A 21,174-nucleotide genomic window follows, 5' to 3' on the forward strand; every position below is an offset into this window, starting at 1 on the left:
GCATGTGTGTAATTGCTCTTCAAAGCATTTTTATTATGGCTGTTTTACAGTCCTTATCAGATAATTCCAACCTCTTTGTCATCTCGGCGTCAGCATCTGTTGACAGTGGTCTTTTCTCATTCAAGGTGAGATTTTCCTGGTTCTTGTTATGAACTGGACGTTTTGGGTGTTATGTTGTGAGAGTCTGGATCTCATTTAACTCTTCTGTTACAAAAGGCTTTTCTGAAGCGTGGCGGGGGTACTGATTCATTATCGCCAGGAGGAAGGTACAGTCCCGGTCCCCCACGTGGCTCCCTTGACACCCACTGTGTCACTCCTGGGCTCCCAACCGTCTTAGCCCATCTGCTGCTTTCTCTCCACTGTTTGGAGAATTCTCAAATTTGTTGTTTATACAAGGTCCAGGAGATTTACTGTGTCTTATGGGGGGTTAGGGAGACAAACTTCTACTTCCCCTTGGTCCAAAATTGGAAGTCTGACATGCAGGTGATTTTTATATATTGATGATGTATCCAGTGACACTGGATCAAGAAGAATAGATCTATGTATTATTTGGGGATTTCTATCCACAGAATTTTGTAATCTGTGAGTATTACAGTTTCACTCCATCCCCTCAGTGCTTATGATGTTATTTTTCTTTATGTAATTGGTTGGTTCTTTCAGTGCCCTGCTGGATAAAAGTAGTCATAGTGAACATTCTTGTCTCATTCTCCGTCACAGGCAGAAAGATTTCAAATTTTTACCTTTAAAAATTATTTTTTTTGTAGATTTTTAAGGTTCCTTTGATAAATGACAGAAAACTCCCTTTTATTTCTGAGGAGTTTTTTTTTACATTATAAATGGTGATGTATTTTTCATAAACTTTGAACCTGTCGATGTGATCCTTTTTTTCTATTTGTTCTTTTATTTTTGAATTGCATTGATTGATTTTTGAATGTGAAGCCAACCACGCATTTCTGAAAAGAACATACTAGCACGGTCATCATGATATATAATCCATTTTACATATCGCTGACTCTCATTTGGGAGTATTTTGTTTAGGAATCCACAGGTAAGTTCCTGTAAGAGATTTCTGTGATTTTCCCATTTTGTAGTTTCCTTGTCAGGTTTTACTATCAATTTTTTTGTAGCCTGAAAAAATGTGTCAGGAGGAATATTCTCTTCTTCAATTTTGGAGGAAAGCGTTTAAGTTTGGTATATGGGTGTGTGTGTGTATGAATTTTGTTGTGTGTCTGTGTATGTATGTCTGTGTCCAGGTGTGTGTGTGTGTGTGTATTTCATAAATACATAAATGTTTGGAAACATTCACTAGTGAAGTTTTTGAGACTCAGAGTTCACTTTTTGGGACAAGTTTTAATTACAGGTTCAACATATTTACTATATAGGACAATTCAAATTTTCTATTTATTTTTATGTCCATCATTTTGGTAAATTGTACTTTTTGGAATTTTGTCCATTTCATCTACATTTTCTAATATATTGGTATAAAATTTTTCATAATGGTTCGTTATGTATTTAAAGTCTGTAGGATTTGTGATACTGTCCCGATAATGTAATGCGTTCCTTCTCTCTTTCTTCCTTCAGTGTTGAGACTGGAATTTGTAAGTGTGATTAATGTTTTCAAGAACGAGTTTTTTGGCTTTATTGATTTTTCTCTGTTTTTTATCTGTCCTCATTGGTAGCTACTGTCATCATTATTATTTCCCTCCTTCTACCTTCATTTGGAAAAATTTGCTATTCTTTTTCTAAATTCTTGATAAAATACTTTAGATAATTTATTTTCACCTTTTCTTTTCTAATATATCCATTCGTGGTTCTCAATTTGCCCATTTCATAGGTTTGATATGTAATAGTTCCATTATCATCATACTTGAAACCTTCTCTTCCTTCTATTTTGGATTTCTCATTTCTCTCATGGATTACTGAAAAGTTGCTTTATTTCTGAAATGTGGGGATAGCAGTTATCTTTCACTGCAGAATCAGGTGACTCCCAGTGAGTCCCAGAAGCTCCTAGTCCACGTTACGATTTCAGGCTGGCTGGGGGTCATTAGCTGAGTGTCCACTGGGGGCAGCTCCTGTGCCTTCTGGGGTCCCTGCAGTCTCCCTCCCTGGAAGGTGGGGTCCAGGTCCTTCCTGGGCTAGTGGATGACCAGGGCAGCGTACACGCTGGGCTCTGCTGGGGGATCCTCTGACTGGGAGGAAGGGGGTGTCGTCTCCTGTCTGAGGGTCAGGCGGTTCAGCTGGGCATATGTCACGTCCTGGGGGGCTTGAGATGCAGCAGCCTGGAGCCAGGGGAGAGTAGGGGATAGGTATGTAGCTGAGGTGGGGGTAGCCCGGGATCCAAGTGAGGATAAAGCCCACCTGTGTGTTCATCTGCCTGACCTTCACATCCAGTGATTCCTCTGACATGGGGCAAAGAGAGGGGCCACTCTCCACCTAAATCTTGATCTTGAGTGGTTCAGCAGGGCATAAATCACTCTCTAGGGATCATCATCATGGGGACGCTGCTGGAGGGAGACAAATGGACAGAAAATGTGTCTCCTTGATCCCACTGGTTACCTCCTCCAGTCACTTGTCCACATTTTTTCAGAGTGAAATCCCTTTCCTGATGGAAATTTCAGGGACTTCCTAAGCCTTGGAGCATTTGGATGCTTTCTACAATTCTGATTCTTATCCTAACATGCCACGTCTTGCTCACTTGGCTCCAGCCACACAGCTCATCTTACCGAAAAAGCATGTTGCTGCCTCAGGGCCTTTGCACCTGCTGTTTCCTCACCACCTCCCCCTACACACACACACACACTGTCCCCTCTTTCTTTACATTATTTTCCTTAACAGACTTTGCACACTAAGATACTACCCACATAACCGCATGTTGTCTCTCACCCATGAGAAGAGCTCAAGGAGTGTGGAGACACTTTTGCTCCCTACTGTACCTGCAGCACCTGAATGGAGCCGGGGAAACAGTGAGCTCCCTGTGAACAATGTGGGGTGAATTAATGAAAAGGATCCTGTGGACTTGCAGGTGATTCACTTATTCATGCATCCTGTTGAGACCTGGGGGTGAACTCCATCAACCAGAATGTCAGACAGAGGACGAGGAACCAGGAAAGGGAACCACATAGGAGGGGCCATGAGGCCACAGAAACCAGGAGGAGTGAAGTCACAGCAGGACAACCCAGATGCCCGAGAGGAGAGGTGAGTGTGGGACGCTGCTGAGAGCTGGGTGATGTGAGGTCAGCAAAGTGTCCATTGGATCAAGTTTGACTACAGGAAGGTCCCTGGTGGCCTGGACAGGCCAGGGGTCTCACCTGATGGTCCAGCTCCACCCCCTCCTCAAGCTGTGTGTCCTTCACGGCAGCATCTGCTGGGGCAGAACAAGGGGTGTGTCTCTTGTCAGGATTCCCTGAGGTCTCTCAGGGCTGCAGGCCCCTCTGCTCCCAGATGGGCCACTGAGGTCCAGGGGTGAGGAGATGGGCCCGAGGTCACTCAGCGGATGTCGGTCCTTCTCACTCCAAATCCTGAGACCCTCCCAACCCATGCCCCCATGGCCCACTGAAATCTCTGTCCCCACCCCTAGTGTGGCCCCTCCTCTTCCACTCACAGAGGGTCTGTTCCTGGGTGTCAGCAGCTGGGCTGGAGCTGGGGGAGGAGACGGGAGTGTTAGGGGCAGAGAGGGGACTGAGTGTGGGGTGGGAGCCTGGGGTCTTCAGGGCGGGAATGACCAGATGTGCAGGTCTCTGTCCTTGGGCTGTGGGTCTGCAGCCCCTGCAGGAAGTTGGAGATCAGCCTGTATCTGGGCTGGCTCAAGACAGACAGAGTCTCAGCCCTGGGAGGTTATGACCACTCGCCCTCCACATGAGATTCAGGAGAAAATAAGGAAACCATAACCCATACTGTGTGCCTATTTCAATATTTCATGAGATTGAAAAGCTGAAAGAATACCTTAAATGTGTACATATGTGCTGGATTAAGTGTTTTTTTCTCAGTTTTCTGACTTGAAATTCTGGGAAAGCCTTTTTCTAGGCTGGTCTTCCCATCTATTTGGTTTCTCACTGGCTGGTGCACTAAGCCCACCTCCTCCTGTGACCCTGGTCACCCTGTTCCCTCTTCAGCCAATGTCCTGCATTTGCCCTGATGCAGGAGTTGGGGGAGGAGGTGGAGGAGGAGGAGGAGGGAGAGAAGCAGGACGAAGGCCACCAAGACCCAGATCAGAGCCTGCAGGTACCACTTGAGATCTTGGGCACAAGTGACCTCACGAATGAGCCAATGATGCCATTTAATTGTTAACCTACTATGGGCCAGGAATGTACTGGGGTCTGGGCATTCATCTCCTCTAACTTACAACAATCCTGCAAAAGGGGATGGTTACTCCCACCCACCCATTTCACAGGTGAAGAAACTGAGGCACAAACAGGTAAGTCATGTGCCCCAGGCGACCCAGCCTGAAATGGTAGAGCTGAGAACTGAGCCCAGGGGACTGACTGCCTTCCTTATACTTAATGCTCCCTCTGAGCACCCTGAGCTGAAGGGACAGGATCTGAACACCATGGACCCTTGTCCTGTCCCTCCCTCCCCTGTACAATGTGACCATCACTGATGCAGAGGGGACAGACTCCCATAAAATCACATCCTGGGGGACTTCCCTGTGAGGCTTCCTCTCCCAGGAGGTCAGAGTAATAGTCGGAATTGACAGGAAATCTAAGCTCCGGGCCAAGATTCTCTCCTTTACACTTGGAGAAACTGAGGCCCAGATGGAGGAAGATGTGTACAAATCAGAGTCTCCGGATGGCATAACTCAGCCTCTGTTCTCTGTGGACCACCCACCACCTTCCCGCAGAGACCCTCACTTACCCCTCAGGGTGCCTGACTCCATGGGGAACAGTTGGTCCTCAGAGCCCCCTGGGGATCAGGATGGAGGTCAGGGGGCTGCTTCTCCCCACTTCAGTCTGGCTGCCCCTCCCCCAGGCTGGGACCCATGGTGTCCCTCTGTCATGACCACCCCACCCACCATCCACCAGCCTCATGGCCCTGGAGCCCTGTGGACCCCCCATCTCTGCCTGACTCCCAGCCCCCTGGAGACAAGCTGTGCTGAGAGAGGAACTAGAAGTCAGGTCAGCTGAGTCTCGAGAGACAGGCCTGGAGAAACTGTGAGCTCTCTGGGCAGAGGCCCGTGTGACTCACCAGATGTTAAGTTGAGCCCTGGGGGTGGGAAGGTGGGGTCCCCAGAGGGTCCTGGGAGAAAGGACAAGAGGGGATGAGGGGCTGGAGTTTCCCCCAGAGACCCCGTCTGTGCTCACACAATTATCCTTCATCTGCCCTGTGGTCCCCAAGGCTCTCCCTCCATCCTCCAGGAGGGTTCTGCTGATGGGGTTGAAGGAAGGAGCCAGCATGGGAGGGCTCTTTTTCTCTCCTACACTCTTAGGGTCAGGTCACCCTCTGGGTGACCCTCCCTCGGAGCCCCCTCACTCCCAGCCCAGCCCAGAGTTCTCTGGGGGACAGGGCCTTGAGCTAACTGACTCAGAAAGGACATGGTCAAGAGGCCCTCACCTAAGAGCACGAGCTCAAGGGGGTCACTGGGATGTGACAACAGGTAGGGGGTGGTGCTGTCTGAGCTGTAACACCTGTAGGTCCCCCCGTGGGCTGAGGTCACTCATGGGGAATTGGGCCTGGTTCTCCTGGGTTCCATACTTTGATCTAACACTTAGGGGGAATCAGCTGCCCCCTCCTTGGACAGATGAAAACTCTCCCTTGGGCTCCATGACTGACACAGCAGGGTCACCTTCTCTCCTGAAGCCACTGTGAGGCCCATCTGCACTGAGAGGGAGGGAGTGTCAGGGAGCAGTCCTAGAGAGAGGAAGGGTGGGTAAGGGGCTGCCCATCCTCCTTGTTCTGAACTGAAAGTCCCAGACCTCTCTCTGAGGGCCCTCATCTCTGTCCATCTTGCTTCCTTTGAGTCTCTCCCTGCCCATCCTTTGCCTCTATATCTCTTTCCCTCCCTGGAGCCCCCACACCTTTCTTCCCAACATCACCACCTGGGGCTCCCCCATCAGAGCCTGTGCAGAGTCTGGGCTCCTGACTGACCCATTGGCCCCTCATCTGCCACCAGGATGTCCAGGGGCATCACTGGGGGCTGACCACTCAGAGGAGAAATTGTGTCCACCATAGCATTTGTACCTGCCCCCAGGGGAGGGTCTCACAAGGCCAAGGGGAAGTCGGTCTGAGACAGTCCAGTCTGTGGCTGCCTAACAATGTGCTGTGGAAAGCAAGCCCTCCCTCCTTGATCAGAGTGAGTCTGTCATAGCTGACATCACAATGACATAGGAGGGTCAGGCTCTGTCCAGAGGTCACAGCATGGACCTGCCGGGTCAGGAGGAAGGGCTTTCTAGACACACCTGGAAGACAGAAGAGCTGAGGATTGCAGGGGCTGATTCTTCCCCAGACCTCCCATCTCTTGTGCTGGAATTTCTAGAGTTACTGTGTTTATAGCTTTGTGTCCATTGTCCCACGATCCCTGAGGTCCTTGACCTCCATGTCCCACCCGGGCCTCCCCTGGGAGCAAAGACCCCAACAAGCTGTCTGGTGACTCAAAACATGGATGGAGCAAGGATGGGACTTCTTCACCTGGGACAAGGAGCTCCAAGGGGGTCACTGGGATGTGACCATTCCTGGGGTATGTTCCTGTTACAGCCATAGCATGTGAACATCCACCTGTGGAAGGGGATCACAGGGTCCACGGGGAAGACGGCCCAGTATTTCCCACTAGAGTGTCACTGTGAGTCCAGCATCCAGGAGGGCTTGCATTCTCCTTCCTTAGTCACAATGAACCTGTCAGATCCCAGCCATGAGCCACACTGGAGGGTGACGTTCCCTCCTGAGGTCACCACAGGGCTCGGCAGGGCTGAGAGGGAGGGTTCACTGTAGATTCCTAGGAGAGGAGGAGGCAGTGTGTTAAATGGGGCTCACACCTCCCTCATATCCCCCAGGGCTGGGCTGTGATAGAGGAGATACCCCTGAGAGCAGACCCCCTTCCTGAGCTAAGGCCGGGACCCCTGAGTGTCTTCCCACCTGTCACCACCAGCTCCAGGGGTCACTGTGCCCTGATGAATATGTGGGTCTTCAATAGTAACAGCGATATTGCCCCAAGTTTTGCTCTATCATGTTTGTGATGGAGATCTTGGCCTAGTCTTCAGGTTCCAGTGGGTTCTGTCTGTCCCGGTGAGTTTTCTTCCCTGTCCAGATGGTACTCCTGTGCCTGTAGGGTCTGCTGACATCAGATGGTCACAGGGATCCCCCTGGGTATCAGAGAGCTTGGCTCGGCCCAGGTGGTGGGTTTGGTGAGGGTCCCTGGAAGGAAACCAGAGTCTGGAGCTTAAAGTCCTTCGCCACCCTTATTCTCCCAGCTCAGCCCATGGTCCCTCTTGGTTTTGTCACCATCATCCCAGAATTGCTGGGCCCACTCCTGAGTGCTCAGGGGCTGAGGTAAGAGGGCGGACATGGTGGCCTGACTGCACTCATGTCCACAGGCTCAGACTCAGCCCTGGAAGAGACTCCCTATGAGAGATTTGCACCCGGATGTCTGAGCCGATTCTCTTCCCATCAGCGCCCCAGTCCACTCCAGCTGCCTGAGCCCTGAGGTTCCCATGAACAAGGAGGTGTGGAGACTCCCCATCCGCTCCTCCTGTGCCCCTTCCCACTCTTCACAGCTGACCGAGGCAGAGAGGACGGAAACCATGGCACCTGTTCCGAGTGCTCCGACTATGCAGATGGAGGAGACCACGGGGCCCGAGGGACAGAGAGATGCACAAGATGTGGTAAGTCAGGGGCTGCTGCCACCCATTCGGGTTCCCACAGCTGTGGACCCACAGGAAGGGGGTGACCCCTCCCTGGGCCTGGCTCTGCTTTTCTCCAGGGCAGGGGCTCAGGAGGACTCCAGGCCCCCTGGAGACATCTCAACCCAGAGTTGAGGTCTCACCTGGTTCCCAAGACTCTTTCTGCCTGGCCTGAATCCCACTCGGGGTGGGTGAGGACCCAGGTTCTCATCCTGAGCCCATCTCTGACAGTCTGGCTCTGAATAGGACCTGCCACTTATTTCCTCAGTCTCTCCACAATTGGAATTTACTTTCTGTCTTTGTCCAGTCCATGAACAAATATTTACTGAGCTCCTACTATGAACAAGTCATTGGTGTGAGACACCAGAAATATATCCGTGATCCAGGTAAATCATTTGCTGTATTTTGAGAAGTCAGATTAACAGAATATGGACATTCAAAGGCTAATATTACCACTAGTTTATTGAAAAGGGAAAAATATGAAGATTACGAGAATAATTGGAGACCATGACTAGACTATGATTGAGGAGGGGGAGACCTATGGGATGGGACACCTGTGAGAACTTTCTAGAGATGAAAGAAGATTCTAGAGAAGCCTGCAGCAACACGGAGAATGTCTGAAAGGGAAGAGGAGAGGGGAAGGTGGTGACTAATCATTCAAGGTGCCGTCCACGGTGCCAGGGCATTGTATTTTATTTTTAAGAGAAATAGAATACATTAGCAAAGACTGTTATGATAAAAAAATTTATGAGACTCATATTATGTGCCATACAGCAAATAAATAAAAAGAAGTAAAAATAATTGAACTCCATTACTCCTACACTAGCGTGTCAATCAGTAAAGTAAATGATTTACATGGACTTCTCAATATGAAGCTCGCATGCCCCTTAATGAGGCGCAAACTCATAACAGAGGTTAGAGATGATACGGAGTTACCTTTGTTGTTTTTTGGACTTGGAATTGGGAAGGAATTTCTCTGGTCCAACCTCTGCAGAGGACTGATATGGGAAAACACGGAAGTGTTTAATGGCCCATCATCTGAGTGTGTGTGTATATTTGTGGTGTAACTGCACTGTCTGGTTTGGAGGGAGGGAGAAGTGAGAAATGAGGGTGGAGGGTCACATCTGGACTGATCATGAACAGCCTTGAGTTCAGAGAGAAGAGTTTGGAGTTTACCCTGAAGACAGTGAGGACCATGGAAGGATGTGGGGCAGGGAAGGGACAGATCCTGAAATGGAAGAATGGTTAGAGAGACTGATACGTGGAGGGTGAACTGGAGAAGGTAGTGTGGGCCGGCAGCTCAGAAACCAATAAAGTGGTGGATGTGACCACACAAGCCAGATGTGTCCAGGTGTGGGCTCTGGGCTGGACTCTGTGGATGGGAGGGTAGCAGGGGTCAGAGGGATTCTGGAGGCTGAATGGCTTTTATTGGGTGATTGACTGAGAGGTCTAAGAGACAAGGAAGTGAAGGCAACCTTCCCTCTCTGCCTTGGTTGAGTGGAGACATCAATGGTGCCCTCAGAGACATGGTGAACCACGGGGTGATGGGGATGGAGGGGCCTGGGGAGTTTGGTACAATATGCTTCTGCTCCCACAGGAAAGCACAACTCTTCCTCTTGTTCCTGGAATGTGGGTTTTCCTTCTCACAAACAGCTCCCTGAGTGACGTGCTGGTTTCTGTAAAAAGCAGGACCCCTCTCTCTATCACCTTGGGGTGAATCAGTTGAGTCATTTCTGCCTGTTGAGAGCACCCTTCAATGCTGGGTGTCACTCACCACTTAACCCTGTGGAGACTTCAGAATTCAGACAAGAATGGTCTTCATCATTGTTCCTGTTTCAGGACAGTGATATATGCAAGAGCAAGAGAAGAAGTAGCTGCTAAAGATGGTCAACCCATTCAGGAAGTGGCAGTACTACAATTCATATTAATGTTTATATTTATTTTTTATTTCCTCACTCACATATTAATTACTTAATTTAATGTACCTATCTACCTATCCGTCCAATTTTATATAGACGTGGTTGACATACAGCACTGTCTAAGTTTACAGTGCACAGCATAATGACTTAACTTACACATATAGTGAAAAGATGACCACAGTAAACTTAGTTAACATCCATCATCTCACATAGAAAAAAATAAAAGAAAAAAATGGCTTTTTTCCTGTAATGAGAACTCTCATCTGCTCTCTACTCTCTAGATCTCCTCTCTAACAACTTTCAGATATACCGTATTATCAGTGCTAACTACGCTCATCATATTGGTCATTCCATCCCCAGTCCTTATCTATCTTATAACAGAAGGTTTATATCTCTTGGCCCCCTTCATCCAGTTCTCCCTCCCCCACCCTTGACCCCAGTGAACACAAATATAATCTCTTTTTCTAGGAGTTTCCTTTTTTTTTTGGATTCCACGTATAAGTGAGATCATACAGCATTTGTCTTTCTCTGACTTATCTCATTTAGGACAATGCCTTCAATGTCCATCTATGTTGTTGCAAATGGAAGGATTTCCTTCTTTTTATGGCTGAATAATATTCCAGTGTACATTCACTTCTTTGTTCTTGATTTTGTTGCTTGTGAAAGAGTGTTGATAAAAACTTGAACAAAGTTTCCCTTAAAATACAATTTTAAATAACAACAGTTATGCATGGGAGAAAGGAGCAAGTTCTACTTGAGGAAAATGAGGTAAAATATGAGCCATGATCTGATCCTGCATCAGAGCGTGCCCTGAGGTCCAGGTGGCCCTGCCTGATGACCAGTCCCCTCCCCTGAGGTGGGTCTAGTGGGAGGATCCTAGTTTCAAGAACAGGTCAGAGAAGTCGTTGGAGGTCCTGGTCCTAGGAGGGCTCTGTGGCTCCCGTATTCTGTCCCCCTCTCATTATAGAGATGACCCTTATCTGCTCCTACTCCAGTTTCAGAAATTCACAGCCTCCTTCAGGGGAACACAGAGCTGGGTTAGCCTCTTGGGAGTGTGCAGGTAGTGTCCAGGACAAAATAAGAACCTAGGATCCACAGGACATGCTGCTCTCCTTGTACTTGCAGAAGTGTCACCATGGGTCCCCCAGTGTCATCTCCATCAGCCCCAACTCCTCTGCAACCCTCCAGCCCTGGGTAAAACACACTGTTTTTGATCCACACAGTAATGAGGGAATGGGGAAGACTCAAACACCTGTGCCTAGATCCACTGGCTCAGACAGAATCCTGGAAGGAAACCACATCAGAGATGATGATTTGTCTCCAGTGGATCCCAGGCTTCAGTGAAGCTCCATCCATGGAACCTGGTCATGTGCCGTGAGGAAGCCCAGCTTTCCACCATGACCCTCTCCTCCCTTCCCTTCCAGGACTCACCAAGACCCAGGAGGCTGAGGAATATGGGGGACGTGGTGCTGCTTCTGTCGGGCAGGAGACAGGAGTCTAGCAAGGCTGACAAGTTCACAGGATGTGGTGGGCAGGGTCCCCACATCAAAGTTTGTAGAGTTCACAAGGTGCCTGACACACAGGAAGAGGACCGGCTTCTTGTCACCCTAAAGGTCAGGGATGCTCAGGGTCTGTTTTGAGCCATGTCACTGACTATGCCACATGTCCAAAGTCACATTTAGTTTTCCTAAACTCTACTCTCATGTAAAGATTTTAACAGATCTTTGCTGCATTTTTACATCATAGATATTATTCAATTTATAACATGCAAGATTCTCTTCTCCAGCTAATATATAAATATTATCATTATACAACTCTTTACAACAAGAATATCCAATGTGTCTCCCACTAATATTTTTTAGGCTTTGTACTACCTGAAAATTCTTTATTTCTGTAAATAAAAAAAAACAAAGCAGTTAACTAGAACCTTTGTTTCTCCCCCCCGCCCCGGCTTTATTGGGATATAATTGACAAAAAGGAATCATATATATTTAACGTGTACATCTTGATGTTGTGGAATATATGTACATTTTGAAAAGATCACCATGTCAAGCTAATTAACACGTCGGTCACTTCACATAGTTACCATGTGTGTGTGTGTCTGTGTGGTGAGAACTCTTGAGATCTCTTAGCAAATTTCAAGTGTATAACACATTGTTATCACCTATAGTCACCACACTGTACCTTAGGTCTCCAGAAATTATTCATCTTATAACTGACAGTTTGTAACATTTGATCAACATCTCTCCATTTTCCCCAGCCTCTAGTCTCTGGTAATCACCATTCAACTCTGTGTTACCAAGAGTTTAGCTTTTTTTCCCCACTACATATAAGTGAAATCATGCAATATTTCTCTTCCTATATCTGGCTTATTTTACTTAGTGTATTGTCCTCCAGGTTCATCTGTGTTGTCATAAATGGTGGAATTTCTATCCTTTCTTAAGGCTGAATAATGTTCCATTGTATGCACCACATTTTCTAATCCCCATGCCCTTTGATGGACACTCATGTTGTTCCCGTATCTTGGTTGTTGTGAATGATGCTGCAATACACACAGGGTGCAGATGTCACTTTGACATCCTGATTTCCTTTCCTTTGGATATACCCCCAGAATGGCATTGCTGGATCACATCGTAGTTCTATTTTCAGTTTTCTAAGGAACCTCTGTACTAGCTGTCGGGTCTGTGGGTGGCTGCCGGCAGTGTCTGTGGGCTGGCTGAGATCCCGTGTTGTCTGCTGTGAGCTCCTCTCCATTTCTTTGTGCTTTGCTGCCCCCAGAGGATCCAGCCATGCTGATTCCCTCAGCAGGACAGAAGGGGGCTTTCAGGCAGCACCTGGAAATGCTTCAGAAGTGACGCTCACGTTGCTCTCTTCCCTCCTGGGAGGAATCGCAGGTGGAGGGGCCTCTCTCTGTGCTGAGCTGAGCCAGCTGGTGGGAAGGGTGATGCAGGTGAGGTGAAGCTCATCTCTGCACCCTTTTCAATGTGGTTCTTCTCAGACTGTGTGCTCCACCAGCATGCTCAGACCTTACACCTGGACTCCACAGCTTTCACAAAGATATTTACGTCTGTGGATGGTGGTTAAATTGTGGTTTTTGTGGGCGATGAGTGCTGGGTCTTCCTATCTCACCATCTTGTTGCTGTGCATCGTTGCCATTTTGTTTTGCATTTCCCCGATGACTAATCATGGTGAGTATCTTTTCCAGTGCTCATTGTGTATTTGTGAAAATATTTCTTCCTTGCCAAATATCTTTTCTGTAGAAATGTCTACCCAAGTCCTTTAAACAATTATTTAATTGGATTTGTTTGTGTGGTTGAGTTGTATGTATTCTTTACATAACCTACACCAGGCCATTACCAGATATAGAATATGCAAATGTTTTCTCCAATTCTGTATGTTTTCTTTTCACTTTCTTGAGAGTGTCCTTGGATTCACACACATCTTTAATTTTGATGAAGTCTTATGTATGTGGAGGTTGTTTTGGTTTATTGTGCTTTTAGTGTTCTTTCCAAGAAAACCTTGGAGACACATGGTCATGAGCATTTACCAGTATGTTTTCTTTTGAGGTTTATAATACTATAAACCTCAATATCTCAATAGGTGTGTTTTTAATGATTTTTTTGTAAGGAAGATTAGCCTGAGTTATCATCTGTGCCATCTTGCTCCACTTGGCATGTGGGATGCCTCCACAGTGTGAGTGGTGAGTGGAGTAGGTCCACACCTGGGATCCTAACCAGTGAACTCAGGCCGCCAAGGTGGAGCACGCAGAACTGTAACCATTTGGCCTCGGGGCCAGCCCCCATATTAGCTATTATACTGATCCATTTTGAGGTCATTTTGGTGTATGCTGTGTTGTGAGAGTCCAACTTCATTCTTTTCTGTGTTTTCTTTTTGAATTCAGTTATCAGACACCATTTGTCAAAGACACCAAGTCTTAGCGATACTGTGTCTGTTTTTCAAGGTGAAGCATCCAGTGAGTTTCCATCTGGGAACAGAATCAAGACAAGCCTGAGTCCAACATCTGGCATCCTCTGCACGCAGCTGTCTTTCCCTGATTCCCCTTCACTGGGGTCCAAGAAGAGACCAGGCCACCTGAGTATTGTTAAATCTGGAACCAATCCCTGTGTGATCCATAAACCATGATATGATGGGATTGTCCCCATCTTTGAAAGAACCCCCAAGTCCATACTGGTGTCCTGATCCCAATTCAGATTGTTTGAGCAAAATGGTGTCAGAAATTCCAGTGATCATTTAAAAGTTTCATTGGCATGTCAAGTGATACTGGGTAAGGTGTTTTCTCCTCTGATGCCCAGTTTCTCCGCCAGGCAGGGACCACTGTTTGACTGGACTTTGTGAGGCTAATCAGGCAGGTGGTGTATGCATTTTGAGGCAACCAAACTGCCAAGATGTGACATATTTGCTATAACACATCAACAGCCACTTTGTTGGAAGATCAATGCCTGGTTCAGGCTGTGGATTTCACCCCCTATTTCAGACCCAGCTCACTAAATTGTACGGAAAATAAAGATAGGTTGCAAAATGGAAATCCACTGATTACTAGTATGACAACTGCACTTATGAGTCACCAGATGAAAGTGAAGAGAAACATCACCAGATTTCCAGAAGCCCCTGTGGTTTCCATTTTGAATAAACCTTTCAAAATTACATATATTTAACCACTAAATAGATCATATGAGATTCTTTCTCTTCTTTATTAACTGGATCCATCTTAAGTATACCTGCCTCCTGAAAAATGATGTCTCTTTCTGAACTTTATGCAAAGAGAAGGCCCCACATGCCTCCCTTTGATAATCTTTCATTTACTCCTCACCATGTTTGAAGATTGATATACATTGCTCTTAGTAGATTTAGTCATCCTCAGCCTATCTGTCAGAACATCCCTGTGGGGTCCTCAGTGTGGACAGTGGTCATCCAGGCCCTGGAGATTCCTCAGGGAAGATGCAGGATCCTGCTTCACTGCAGAGCTCAGATCAGCAGAGACATGTGCTCAACATCTAACTGTACGGTTCAGGTTGAGGTCACTGTGACAATGAGCACAAAGGAGATCTACAGGGAAGGAAACATCACTCCTCTCCTGGCCCTGGGATGTGGGTTTTCTTTCTATCACAGCCCTCTTAATGGACTCTTTTATTTCCTGCATCCACCCCCTTCTCTTTTGGAACAACCCTCTGAATCATTCCTGCCTCCTCAGACCCCTTGTTCCCTTGAGCTCTCTTCCTCATCCTGGGGTCTTATCTTGAGTTTTAGGGAACAATGAGTGGGCTAGTGCTCTGATTTGGGGCACAAAGCTGATTCTTATTTAAAAACTCCCCCGTCATCCACTTCCCATAAGAACTTGAGGGTTAACGCCCAATATGTGAGCCTCAGTTTCCTCATCTGCAGCACGTTGTCAGGAACCCCACTCAAAGTGGTCGTGGGGTCAGTTATCCTAAACCGCAGGAGGGATTAATCTTGTGAATTTTTAGACCTGATAAAGACATGTGAGGTTTGATACGTGAGAGGATCAAGGTGTCGGACTTCACACTCAGAGTAGATAATTGACTTGTCCACTCTAAAATCCTCATGTGCTCCTAACACTGAGAAATGCTGTTTATAATATTTCTGAAGTATGTAGTGACAGTCAATTGCAGAAAAAGAGAAATGAAATTTCCAAAATAGAAAAGGAACCACAACAAAAAGATACCAAAGCTGAGTGGCCAAAGGTGCCAGGGCCAATCAAGGGGTCATTAGATTGGAGGTTTCCACCTCTGTGTGGACTGGAGAGGGACTCCAGATGCTCACAGGCAGGGAGGGGAGCAGGGCCCAAGGTGAAAGTTCGACGCTCTGTTGCCCCTTCCAATGCTTGAAGACAGGCACTGGGTTATCTCTGCCCACTGACCCAAGACTGTAGCCAACACTGAACCATGTTCCCTGTGTATGAGAAAGAGATTCAATACAGTATAGTCCAACATGTGCATCTATTCATGTGTGAGTATGAGGGTCATGGTGGAGCCAGCCCGGCTGGACACATCCCTAGTCAGATGCGAAGTTTGGGAAAGTGGATGACACAGGGCGGGGCAGCTGCAACAATCCACCCCTTTCAGCCCTGAAGGTCAGGACAGTCCTGGGAGGAACTCTGTATGGAAAATCAGGTGTGTGGGAGGTGAGCATTGAACAAGAATGGACATCAAACAGGAACCCCAATAGTGATAAATAGTGCTATGAAATACGTTGTACAGAATCACTAATGTGGGTTGTCATAGCCAAAGAAATAGAATACTGGAATACGCAAAACTCATTTTAATATGTGTGTTTAGATATCTGAAAAAATAAAGAAGGAAAAGGAATTCTTGAAAAAACAACAGAGGTTGTATTATAGAAGAATTATAGAAGAATATAGGTTTTAGAAATGAATTTCACAAATACTTAGAGCTAAAAAACAATCCTTTCATTTAACACCCTCAAAGTATTATTTTCATCAAGGAGATGTTACAACAGACACCCAATTATGAGGCTGAAATACAATCCTGAGGAAATTTGTAGGATGCAGTGCAGAGAGACTGGAATGAGAAAATTAAGATGCATGGGGACTAGAAAGAGAAGGACATGTATGCTGTGAGTTTCAGGGGAAAGCAGTGAGAATGATGTCTGCAGCAGTCCTAGAGGCAAATGGTGGGCATAGAAACATAGAAGGAACATGTAAGTGCTGGCGTGCATGGATATATCAATGAAACGTGAGTCTTGACATATCATGGCAAAGTGAAGGAAATTGTTGGAGAAAAGGCATTTCAAAAAATGACAAAAGATATGGGAAAAGGAAATTCAACAAATTACTTGTGAGTCAAGAATTCTGTACTCACCCAAATTATTACTAATGGACAGGGGTGAAAGGGTTACCAGAGGAGAAATCCACAAATACAAGCAGACCCAGGGCACATCTGACCTGTTTGGACTCCTGTCTCATATGTTAAACTCACCATGTCAGGCTTCATCTTCATGAGGGTTGAGGAGGGCGTTTGGGGTAGATCTTTAACCATCAGAGGTATTTTCCTGTCCTCGCGGTTAGACCATATCCTTTACTTGAAATGAGATAATGTTTTCAAGTATCTTAAAAAAAGTGAAGATTGAAAATAAGGCATTTCAAGATATGCAGTTTTAGATATTTTACTGTTTATTTGCTCACTGAAGCAGAGCTAAAGCCCGTAATTAAACCAAAAGAACACTACACACAAAATAGAGAAAGCGAGGTGCAAAAGTGAGCAAAAGAGGCAAAACAAATAAACATTGGAAAACTATATTTGTATATACATGCACATGGACATTTATATTCAAGGAAGCTAGAACAAAATATTTGGAGTGTTTGTTTATACGTGTGTCTGTGCGAGAGAGAGGGATTTTGAAAGAAGGTAGGTGCTAAGGGTTCAGCTCACGTGTAATGTCCTTCTCTTATCTAAATGAGAGAGTTTTTAAAAAATTGTGTACAATTATAAATGTAAATGCCAATGTTTACAATGGGAATAATAACCTAATAATAGAAATACATTGTACAACTCCCAAACTGGTTGATGTAATTATATAAAACAAGTAAATCTCAATCAAACCAAAAATGATCTGGAAATTCGCTATAAAAGTAACAGAATGCAGGACATCATAATCCATAATGAACCCACACAAATAAAATGGTGGTAATGTTTTAAAATTATTCATTTCTTACCAAACGTTAAAAGATTAATTGGCCATCTCAAGGGTGAGACAAAAACATGCCCCCCCAGAATAAAAGAGATATATATAAAGTAAAATCTCATCTAAAACAAAACCATTAAAGAGTATTTTAAATCAATAAAGGAAATATTATTCTTATGGAATAAAATTAGCTGATCCCTACAAATTACCAAAAAAACTGAATGTAAGACCAAAATAATTTTATGCGGAAAAATTATCTCATCTTTTTAAAAGATATATTCACTTTGAATATATATCACTCATAAAGAACATTCATCTAAACACTGTTCATGGAATACATAAAGAATAATTAAATACATAATCAGAGATTCAAATATTTATAAGATAGATTCAGTATATGAAAGGAAATTTTTTGTAAGAATAAATGACACACTTAAAAGCTTGATCTAATGTGTGTAAATACTGTAAGGCTCTGCATTACTTATGTGGTGTTTATGTGAAAAAACAAGTAGTAAATAAAATAAAATGTGATGTGATAAATACAGTAACAAGGAGGGAATACACATAGGTAAGGTCCATATTGTACCTAAAATATTAAGCACTTAATAGATGAGAAAGAAAGTATTTCTAACTCTTTTCATATTTCCAGAATATGCATTATGTTCTCTGATTATGCTGCAATTTAATTAGTAATCAATGCAAAGAAGATATTATTAAAACACCCATTACTGTATGAAGTTAATAAAATACTAAAATATAAAATACCTGTTTAAGTTTATGAAATATTAAGGAAAAGGAATGACAAAATTATATCATATCAAACCTTGGAGAATATCAGAATTAAAAAAAGCAGACATATAGAGAGCTGTCAGCAGGAGGGCAGAATAACTGTTCCTACAATCATGACCCCACAGAAAAAAAATATTTTAAAATTATTTTATTGAGGTCATATTGGTTTATAACATTTTTAATTTCAGGTGTACATTATTATTTATCACTTTATGTATAGGCTGCATCGTGCTCAATCCCAATAGGCTAGTTTTTGTTCTTCACCATACTTATGTGCCCGTTTACCTCTTTTGTCCCCCCCACACTTCCTTCCCCTCTGGTAACCACTAATCTGTTCTCTTTATTCCTGTGCTTATCTTCCACATATAAGCAAAATTATGTGATGTTTGTTTTTCTCTGTCTGGCTTACTTTGCTTAACATCATACCTCAAGGTCAAACCGTGTTGCTGCAAATAGGACTATTTTGTCTTTTTTAGAGTTGAGTAGAATTCCATTGTGTGTATATATACACAAATATATGTATCTTCTTTATCCATAGAAGGGCACTTTGAGTGCTTCCATGTCTTGGCTATTGTGAGTAATGCTGCAATGAACATATGGTGCATACATCTCTTTAGATTGTTGATTTCAAGTTCTATGGATAAATACACAGTAGTGGGATAGATAAATCCTATGGTATTTCTATTTTTAAGTTTTTTAGAAGCATCCATACTATTTTCCATAGTATCTTCACCAGTTCGCAATCCCACCACCAGTGTATGAGTGTTCCCCTTTCTCCATGTCCTCTGCAACATTTGTTATTTTTTGTCTTGGTAATTATAGCCGCTCTGACAAGTGTAAGGTGATATCTCATTGTAGTTTTGATTTGCATTTCCCTAATAATTAGTGATGTTGAATATGTTTTCATGTGTCTGTTGGTCATCTGTATTTTTTCTTTGGAAAAATGTCTGTACATATCTTCTGCCCATTTTTTGATTGGGATGTTTGTTTTTTGTTGTTGAGTTGTATGAGTTTTTTAATATATTTTGGAAATTAAGCCCTTGTCAGATACATGATTAGCAAATATTTTTTGCCAGTTAATGAGTTGTCTTTTAGTTTTGTTCATGGTTTCGTCTGCCTTGAAGAAGCTTTTAAGTCTGATGTAGCCCCATTTGTTTATTTTTTCCTTTGCTAAGTAACATGGTATTTGAAAAGATGCTGCTAAGACTGATGTCAAAGAGTGTACTGTCTATATTTTCTTTTAGGATTTTTATGGTTCCAGGTCTTCCATTCAAGTCTTTAATCTATTTTGAGTTAAGTTTATGTGTGATGTAAGATAATGGCCTACTTTCGTTGTTTTGCACATGGCTGTTCAGTTTTCCCAACTCCAGAAAATGCTGGACAGTACACAGTGTGCAATAAATGGATTGCCCTTTGCTCTATGCGTGGCCAGCTTCATGGGTGTTGAGCTATGCAACCAGACAGATCAACGTTCATCTGTAACCATCTTGACATTTGAACATGCAGACCTGCATTTTCATTTTGCACTGTGTTACTCAAATTATGTAGCCGATCTCAATCACAAGATTTTCTTTTTGTATTTAATTGGCTCATTTTAGTAGTTACCTTGTTGGTATGTCTCAGCTGAGTGGAGTGGAAAATAGGGAATACTGGGACCAAGGAACTGAGAGTCTAAATTTACAGAAATGAAAGGAGAGGGCAGCTGGGGCAGATTCACCACAGATTTGTGAGTGTGTGCACGTGTGAAATAAGCACTTTTCTCTCTGTCTTCCCATTTACTATCAATCCTTTCACCCACTCATTTTGTCAAAGTACATCTACAAATATCAACTATATTTCATACAATGTACCAAACATGAAAACTAAAATATGTGTATAACTCATATGGATTGTATTCTCTGAGATCCCTATTAGTCTTTTAGATGTGATAGATTCCATATAATTCATTACAAACGATATGTAATTACACATTCTGACATGAGTTACATGGAATAAATCCTTGGAGATGTAGATGAGATAACAGAGGATCATAAATAGTCTGAGCATCATACAAGGTTGACCTCGAGAGGTGAAGTGAAAGGATAGAGCTGAGAGATGTGGAGGAGTCTTAGCTGATGTGAACAGGAATGTTGAGAATTCCAGGAAAAAGCAAGTGTACAGATGAACGCCTCCATTTGGAAGGCATCACGGTTGCTGAGCTCTATGGGGACCGGGTTGTCCTAGAGTCGGGGCTGGGCTGATTTCCCTGCAGTCCACACGATTTCCATTCCAAGAAATACAGGGTAAGCATGTGAGAACCCAGGCACTGTCCCAGCCCAGTTGGTCTGGTTCAGTGAAGATGAGGGAACCAGATAGAATCAGACAGAAAGGATTCATAGTACTTGGCACGTGAGAACCTTAGACATAGGTTTTCTGCAGGAAAGGAGAGCTGCTTCTCTCCCATGACCTTTATTTGATTCCACCTCAGTTGGGTCCAAAAACAGATCAGACAGCCTAACTGTAGTGCACTCTGGAACTAACCCCAGGGATATAAACCTAAAACACTAGCTGATACGGTTAAACCCCATTTCTGAAATCACTGCAAGGTCCATATTGGTGGGCTCCATCCAAATTCAGATTCGTGGGGCATTTTGGGTTCAGGAACTGTCTTTAACCCATTTTAGATTCTTAATTGTGTATAGTCTGGTATTGGCAAAAGTGTTTGTCCAGAGGACCGGTTTCTCAACTGGAAACTGGCTTGCTATCTGAATGGATGCAGATGAGGCTGATAAGGCAGGAGAGATCAAGTTTTGAGGAAAACAGAATGCCAACATGTGAAATATTTGTTGTAACTGATCAGCAGCCACTTAGTTAAGAATTAGTCACCTATGTAGGATGTGGCTCTCACCACCCTACTTCAACCCAACTCACTCAGTAGCACAGAAAATAAACATTCTTTATAGAATAAAAAGGCA

General features: G+C 44.4%; 1 pseudogene; it reads right to left on the minus strand.

Moving 5' to 3' along the window:
• Window positions 1–3,227: 3,227 nt before the first annotated feature.
• Window positions 3,228–7,495, minus strand: LOC139042155 (leukocyte immunoglobulin-like receptor subfamily A member 5; annotated as a pseudogene).
• Between the last annotated feature and the right edge of the window lie 13,679 nt (window positions 7,496–21,174).

Source organism: Equus asinus, chromosome 26 (assembly GCF_041296235.1).
Source record: "Equus asinus isolate D_3611 breed Donkey chromosome 26, EquAss-T2T_v2, whole genome shotgun sequence".
NCBI classification, from domain to species: domain Eukaryota; kingdom Metazoa; phylum Chordata; class Mammalia; order Perissodactyla; family Equidae; genus Equus; species Equus asinus.